The following is an 8,993-nucleotide window of genomic DNA, read 5'->3' as shown; positions in this document are numbered from 1 at the left end:
AAAAAAAAAAAAAAAAAAAAAAAAAACAAAGAAAATTAAGGTGAAATGTTTTTAACATTAGCCTCTTAGTAATGAATGTATATATCTATTTTAGGTGCCAAAATTGGACAGATTTTAATTTGATATTTATCATTTCTACTTGTAATAGAAATGTCATCAGGATTCAGTTACTTCTATTTCAACATGAAATTATGTAATCTGCTCTGAAAATTCAAGGGCTACCAACATATATGAAAATATCAAATATCTATCAAGAATTCATATATGCATTGAAAGAATATATTGAATTAGCAGATGAAAAAAAAAATCCTTAGAAAAAGTGGTCAAATATTTCAAGTTAAGTTGGTGGGGAAGTAAAATCTCTAAGAAATTACTATGCATCATTGTCAGTTAAGTGCCGTATAAAATGGACATACATCAATGAAAAAGCCGGAATAAAGTTGATAGAGAAATTTGAAAGAAGCAAGAAGCAGATTTCCACACCCATACCCCAGTTGCACATTGACCACGCCCCAACATAGGGAGGAAAATCGAGACAACACCCTGAAAGAAAACAAAACCAGAAACAGCACTTTACAAGAAATTCTCCAGGATCTTATAATACAAAGACATTTTTTATAGGTCAGATCTCCTTTCCAGATTAGTCTAATTTCTTTTTCTTATTTCAAGAAATGTGCTTCTGAATAATCAAATAAACTCTCTCAATCTCTGCTTCTGCCTGAAGTTGAATGGATGAAACAACTAAAAATCTGAAGATTTTGTAAGATTTCCATATGCTCTAGGCCGCAAGGATGAGGCAGTTGTTGGCCTACCTGGAAGCAGGCAGAGCCTTGACTCATTTGCTCCAGAGTCTTTTTCTGAGATGCTTGGCAGACATTCTCCCCAGATTGGTCACTCCTGAGACCTGCATTTGAGTGGATCTTCCATTTCCTGAAACCCTGATTTTCACCTCAGCCATTCTTGCCCTTATTACCTTATCCGTGTCATTATTGAACTTGCTCCCTGCGATAGGCTTTGCATGTATGTGGCCCTCCAAAATTCCTATCTTGAAATCCAATCACTGATATGCAATAGTATTAAGTGGTGAGGACTTTTGAGAGGTGACTGGGTCATTGATATGGTTTGGTGATGTCCCACCCGAATCTCATCTTGAATTGTAACGCCCACAATCTCCACATGTCGTGAGAGGGACCTGGTGGGAGGCGATTGAATTATGGGGGCAGCCCTTTTCCTGCACTGTTCTCATGATAGTGAATGAGTCTCATGAGATCTGATGGTTTTAAAAAGGGGAATTTCCCTGCACAAGCTCTTCTCTTGTCTGCTGCCATGTGAGACATGCCTTTCACCTTCTGCCATGATTGTGAGACCTCCCCAGCCACGTGGAACTATAAGTCCAATAAAGCACTTTCTTTTGTAAATTTCCCAGTCTCACTTTTGTCTTTATCAGCAGTGTGAAAACAGACTAATACAGTCATGAAGGTGGAGCCGTTATGAATGGGAATTGTGCCCTTATTAAAACAGGCTTCAGGAAACTTGCTCACGCATTTCACCATTTGAGGACACAACTAAAAGATGCCATCTATGAAGAACAGGCTCTCACCAGATACAAAATCTGCTGGAACCTTAATTTTTGACTTCCCAGATTTCAAAATTGTGAGCAAGACATTTCTGTTATTTATAAATGACCTAGTGTTAGGTATTTTGTTATGACAGCCTCACCAGACAAAGACACTCCCCAGTGCCCCGTCTCATCAACTGTCATAGCATCATTGCCAATGTGGAGTAGGATTTCATTCCAAGTTCTGGTTGGTGAAAATGAGGCTCATTACATAAGGAATGCATTAGCACATTGGATATGCCAGTGAAGACAGCCGTCTGATAGATCTCCTCCGAACTACTTTGCTCATCAGAATCTTGTGTGCTAGAGGTTTTCCCAGAGCACAGAGACCCAGGCAGGTGCTAAGATATGTAAAACAAGTGCTTAAATTAGGAGGGTAAAGAAAGAGTTAAAAAATTGTATTAACTTTAAGATTTAAAAAAAAGCCTAGGCAAAAAAAAAAAAAAAAAAAACAGAGACATATATATAAAATTATGCAATTCAATTCATAGTATATATTAAAACACGAAAATATTTAATAAACCAAAAGTGAGATATTTAATAAACCAAGGTGCCACATGGCATTTCCTTTTATATTAAAAACTAATTTGAAAGCTTCTGTGACCGTACCAAAGTTTCACATAATTTTAATAGAAACTAGAAATGATTAAAAAATCATGAAGCAGACTTGTTGATTTTTATGCTATAATTAAACATATAAATGTTAAAAGTAAAGTTTATATACCAAAATGTAAAGTTAATAAAAAATACAAAGTGTGACCTGTAGGATCAATCAATAGTGGGAAAAAAAATGAATAAATAAAGCCTATCTAATAATGACTACAGAAGAGAGATCAGATTAGATAATACTTATATTATTTTATTTACTTGAAATTTCTTCAAGTTGTATACATTAAATATATAGTGCTTTTTGTATGTTGAGCATACCTCAACAAAATGGCCTAAAAATTCGTATTGCGGCTGGGTGTGGTGGCTCACGCCTGTAATTCCAGCACTTTGGGAGGCCGAAGCGGGCAGATCACCTGAGGTGCAGGAGTTTGAGACCAGCCTGACCAACATGGAGAAAACCCGTCTCTACCAAAAATACAAGATTAGATGGTTGCAGCGGTGCAGGCCTGTAATCCCAGCTACTTGGGAGGCTGAGGCAGGAGAATCGCTTGAACCAAGGAGGCGGAGGTTGCAGTGAGTCGAGATCGTGCCATTGCACTCCAGCCTGGGCAACAAGAGCGAAACTCTATCAAAAAAAAAAAAAAAAAAAAAAAAAAAAAAAAAAAAAAAAAAAAAATTGTGTTGCGTTTATTTAAACAGTGGCATGATTTCTGAAAACACAAAAATTCCAAATAAAATCATACAGTAATTGAGAGCTCACAGTCTAATACATTCTTCCAGCTCCCTAGTTTTAACACTTCAGTTCGACTTTGGTGCTGCCCCCTTCTAAAATCCATACCATCTATTCCACACTTAAATATTTCTCATTTAAATTTCCTTCATCTTCATATGTATTAATAGTAACAGCAAACTTCTATTGAGTATTTGTTGCATATCACTCACTGTACTATGACGGTCTTTTTAAATGGAAGTTGGTAAATAAAAGCATTTCTGTTTTACATATGAGAAAAATAGACATTCACGGAACTTCGATAAGTTGCCTACGGTAACATAGCTTGGGAAATGGTAGAGCTGGAAATCTCACCCACCTGCCTGGTTGTGAGCATGAGTTTTGGGGTCAGGCAGGTGGTTTGGAACCTGGAAAGACATTCTTATTCTTCTACACCTAATTGTACATTTTCTGTTCCAAAATGTATAGCCCTTCATTTATAGCTCTTTTCTTACAATGATCTATTACTGAAACGATTTGTTTACACATCATTTTTTCAAAACTAGATTACGAACTTCCCAAGGGCAAGAAACTGAGCCTTCCATATCATTATATCAAGCAATAAGCACAGTTTCTGGTTTGATGTAAGGCATTAACAACTGTGTCTGCTTTTTTGGAATGCCTTTGCCTCTTCTTTTTCCTTGCTAGTGGAAATGTGATTCATACATCCTCTGTTCTCTACTGAATCCTCTTTATGGAAGCTGTCTGCTCTCCACAACACCTGTCCTCATTTTTGAACCTCTGTAACATTGCTTTTGCCATATATCGTAAGTATCTTATCCTCAAATGCGTAATATTATAATACCTTACATCTGTTTTATCTTTCTCTCATGCTTCTCAGTTTAGAAGCTTCTTGGAGGCAAAAGCTAAATGAAACAGCAACAAAACTTTCTCTTACTCAGTCTACCTATATCGCCTACGCAGCAAATTTCAGAATTTGATATGCACGCTATTTGTGGTCCAGCAACATCCTTTCCTTCCTCTCTATTCTGTACCCTCTCCCAGATATTTGCAATTTCCTCAACAGATTACATAGAATAATGCCCCCTGGGCCCATAGAACTGTGAAGAAACACAAACCTTGGAGTCTAACAGACATAGCTTGGAAACTTGAATCCATTTCTTCAATCTATGTGTGATTCTTGTTAGATTAACCATAACCATAAACCTAATTATTAGTAAAATAGACATAGATAATTCCCTTGCCAAAAAAACACTTAGGAATATTAAATAAAATAATTTATATAAAATCACAAAGTACTGTAACTGGTATTAGTAGATATTCGGAGATGAAAGTACTGTTCTTTTCCTCTTCAAGATTCAGACCATACATCTTCTGACATCTTCCCTCAATCCACCAGAACTATCTCTGCTTTTGTGTCTCTGCCCATCCTATGCACATCCATGTGTGTCAGGATTGCCCAAGACCACCCTCGGGCTCCATGATTTCCTAGAAGGACTCACAGGACTTGGAAAAGCTGTATGCTGATGATTATGGTTTACAACAGTTAAAACACACAGATTAAAATCAGCAAAGGGAAAAGGTGCTCGGGGCAAGCCCAGGAGAAACCAGGTGCAAGCTTCCAGTTACCATCTCCCAGTGAAATTCTATAGACAGCACCTGATTCTCTCAGCAGTGCAGTGAGATAACACCCACAGAGTGTAGCTGCCAAGGAAGCTCACCCAAGCCTTCGTGTCTAGGATTTCACTGGGAACCAGTTGAGTAGGCATAGTGCTCTTCTCATAGGACAGAGTATTCCAGTGACTGAGAGGGCATGTTCCAGGAGCCAGGCAGGGGCAGTCCTCATGGGACAGACATTTCTTTTGAATGTGCAGGGCTTGGGCAGCCTGGGCCTGCTGAGATGACCCTTCACCGCCTGCCATGTGTAATTACATCCATTCCACATTACCATTTCTTTTATCGTCCTCACTACTTGTCATTTCATATTCAATCTATCTTTGTTGAATGGTTGTATAAATAAATGCATTTCTGAAACTTGTGATACAATCTAACATTTCTTCTAATATATGTAATATGCATTGTATATTAGTTGATAATTAGGTTATTTCATTAATTCAGACAAGTTTTTTTTTTTCTTTCGTTTTAGAGAACCAAGCAAAATTCAAGTTTTGTATTTGCTCGAACTTCAGATTTTGTATTTGCATTTCTTTGGAATATCAGAGTTTTTTGAAGGTTGCTGGTGATTTATAGTTACTGTAGGACACACAAAAAATTGATCTTTAACTTGGAGTACACAAAGTGGCAGAATTAACACATTTATGGGTAAATAGAGAAAACTTTCCTTAGTAGGGTTCAGCCTTCCAGGAAATACTAGGAAGATGAGGGTCAAAACCAATGTTTGAAAAGCCAAGGAAAATATGTAATGGGTAAATAAGGGACTGCCTCAAGATAAGAATGTGAATAACCTACTGCCTTTTTTAACTCAGTCTTTGAGATGATTGAGAAAGGCTGGGAGCTGAGACCAGGGCAAAACCTGGGACAAGCGCCAGTGTCTGTTTGTTTTCTCAGTTCAATTTAGAATTCCATTGCCTCTTTTTGCCTGGAGAAATATGAATTGAGAGAAAAGGAAAATCACACTAAAAAATCCACAGTGACTTTGTATTATTAATATGCACAATTTAGTGTATATTATACCATATACAATGACAATATCTGTAAACTTCTACACCTACAATATATGCCACCTTGCAGAAGAAGCACTATTTGAAAATCTGTGTTGAGATTTGCCAGCATAATTCAAAAAAATGTTTTGAAAACTTGAAAATATTTTTGACCTAACTGAAAACAAAATATGCATGTAAGAAAAGAATATGATTTTTCATTCTACATCATGGTAGTAGGGAGTGTTTCGAGAATTTATATATAGAGTAGAGTTTTGGAAGTTTGATACAGAGGAAAAGGAATGTTTCTCATAGCATTTGCTTAATACTCATTTTCTGCAACTGGAAAATATGTCTAATATTCTTAATTGTTTAGTTCATAAATGACATTGGATGTGAATATGCAAATCATAGCACAATTTCACTCATTTAATTCATGTTAATAGTTTTGATTAATACAATGACATTTCTAAATCATATTTAATTATTTTTTTCTACCAAGGAAAAGAAAATAGTAAAAAAAAAATGGACGAGGTCTCATTTTAAAAGAAGAGATACAAATTATTTATCCTTTTATAATTGTTAATGATAAATTTGAGGCCTTGGGTCTAATCCATAGCTTGGGGCTTTATTTATCCTTCAGGATTTTGTTTTATGGGTTCTTTTAACAAAATAATTCTCTAAATTTTGGTCTTTTAGAAGGACAATTAAAATCAAGGATGAATACTCTGATTTGTACTCTATATTTTAAAGGTGGCTTTAGGTCCCACAGTGAAGTATTAAAAGGTGTCTCCTCGTGTACAAATGGATTTATTTTCCAAAAATATGATGATGTTAAAGACAATCTGAATGTCCTTTATTCGCCTGTAATACCCATCATTAGATTACATTGCCATTAGTCAGAGATGTTCTTACATTTAAAGGCAAAATTTGATATAGTCTGCAATAATCCTTAGAAGAAATATATTCTAAGAATAATTTTGTTTTGATAAATATGAATTGAGAGAAAAGCAAAATCATTAAAAATTTATAGTGACTTTGTATTATCAATATGGACAATTTAGTATATATCATACTATATACAATTATAGTATCTGTAAAGTCCTAGACCTATAATATGCACCACCTTGCAGAAGACAGCACTAGGTCAAAATCTATGTTGAGATTTGCTGGGTGCAAAACATATCTGTGCTTTGCTTAACCACAGAATCCTGTGTACCTTTTGCAAAAATGGAATTGGATGCCCAGAAACATCTTTTATAGAACAAAAGGCTTAGAAAGAAGTCAGCACATTGGGACTGAGCACACCTACTCCTAGCACAGAATAGTACTTGGAATGTCAGTTGTTAGTTCATAATATTGGAGGAAGGTGCCAAGTCTCAGAATTTTTGAGATATGTGTTAAATTAGAAAAATAATTGGATGTCATGTAAAGAGTCGATAACCCTGGTTGCCGAGCTCCCATCTGCAGGACCTCTGTGGGTCTTCTTGTTTGAGGATCACACAGCTGTGCTGCTTGGGGACAGATGTGCAGGCTGTGAATCTCTTGAGGTGTCTGGGCTTCTTGCTTTTTTAATTTATCATCTTGTCACCCTCCTACTCCCGCCTCTTTGGGGTTGAGATGAAAGAAGTGAGATATAAAGAAATACTCACTGCACTTTTTAATTGAACATTTGGTTTGGTTCCAAAATACAAGACTTCAGTTCACGCGCACAGAAAGAATGTCAGAAATGCGGCAAGAAGGGCCAGGCGAGGTGGCTTATGCCTGTAATCCCAGCACTTTGGAAGGCCGAGGATGGCGGATCCCTTGAACCCAGGAGTTTGTGACCAGTCTGGGCAACATAGTGAAACCCCGTCTCTACAAAGAATACAAAAATTAGCTGGGTGTGGTGGCACGCGCAGGTGGTCCCAGCTACTTGGGAAGCTGAGGTGGGAGGATCGCTTGAGCCTGGGAGGTAGAGGCTACAGTGAGTGGAGATCACACCACTGCACTCCAGCCTGGGAGACAGAGCAAGACCCTGACTCTAAAACATAAAAAATAAGAAACATGACAAGAATGGCTTAGATAGGATTTTCTTACACACAGAGGACTTTTACTTACTTTTGCTCCAGGAGACATAAGCTCTGCTTTAGGGCCCATGTGGCTTTTCTATCTTGAAGTCTTGGAATGCAAATATTTCTTGAACTCTGTCAGAGAAAATATGTGCAATGTACTGTAAAAATACTGCAGGACAATATTATTGTGGTCTCTGATGAAAAAATATTTTCTTATGTTTTATGCAGTAAGACTTAGCAGTCTTTGGCTCTACTGTGTCTTCTAAGGCTGAGAAAGGCTTTTTTATTGTATGCTAACAAAACAGGTCTTTTATATATTTGTATGTTTCACCTTAAAAGCTTTTATCAATTTACAATTTGCTAGCTCTAGGGTGCAAAGTGAAGACACCTCTTTTAAAAATAACACACTTAATTTCGTTTTGCATATCTTCTTTGGTGAGATGTCTGTTCTGATCTTTAAAAATCCTATTTTTATTGGGTTCTTTGTTTTCTTTTCCTGGGTTTTATGAGTTCTTAGTATATTTTGGATCTGGATACCAGCTCTTTATAAGAAAGATATATTTTCAAACACTTTCTTTTCGTCTGTGGCTTGTCTTCTTGTTCTTTTAATGGTCTTCACAAATTAAAAGGTTTTAATTTTAATGATGTGCAGCTTACTTTTTTTTTTTAAATTCCTGAATTGTGTTTTGGAGTATGTAAAAGCCATCACCAAAGTCAAGGTCATTAATTATAACACATGTACCACACTAAGGCAAGATATTACTAATGGGGATGGGGCACGAAGGTGTGTATAGAAACACTGCACTTTCTACTCATTTTCTGAAAACCAAACACTGATCCGAAAACAGTATTAATAAATAAAAATAATTTACTGAGCCAACAAAAAAATTAGTATCTCTTTACATTAAAATACCACTTTTGTCATACGCCAAAAATTACTCCCAGACTTGCTATTGTCTCCATATATATGTTTCTGCATTGTTGATATACTCTTTAGAAATGTTTAACATTAAGAGTGAGTAAATCCTTGAGGAATTGCCATACTGTTTTCCATAATGGTTGAACTAGTTTACAATCCCACCAACAGTGTAAAAGTGTTCCTATTTCTCCACATCCTCTCCAACACCTGTTGTTTCCTGACTTCTTAATGATTGCCATTCTAACTGGTGTGAGATGGTATCTCATTCCTCAAGGATCTAGAACTAGATGTACCATATGACCCAGCCATCCCACTACTATGTGTCTGTTGGCTGTATGAATATCTTCTTTTGAGAAATGTCTGTTCATATCCTTTCCCCACTTTTTGATGGGGTTGTTTGTTT

At 36.5% G+C, this 8,993-nt stretch overlaps 1 protein-coding gene across 2 annotated transcripts in view; it reads left to right on the top strand.

Annotated features, from left to right (window-relative positions):
* The window catches only part of NALF1 (NALCN channel auxiliary factor 1), a 720,118-nt gene that overhangs the window by 407,201 nt on the left and 303,924 nt on the right, over positions 1-8,993 (top strand). The window lies entirely within an intron of this gene.

This window comes from Rhinopithecus bieti, unplaced genomic scaffold (assembly GCF_001698545.2).
Source record: "Rhinopithecus bieti isolate Rb0 unplaced genomic scaffold, ASM169854v2 scaffold_3734, whole genome shotgun sequence".
Lineage (NCBI taxonomy): Eukaryota > Metazoa > Chordata > Mammalia > Primates > Cercopithecidae > Rhinopithecus > Rhinopithecus bieti.
The sequence above is the reverse complement of the archived record's forward strand: the minus strand, read 5'-3'. Positions and strand labels throughout refer to the sequence as shown.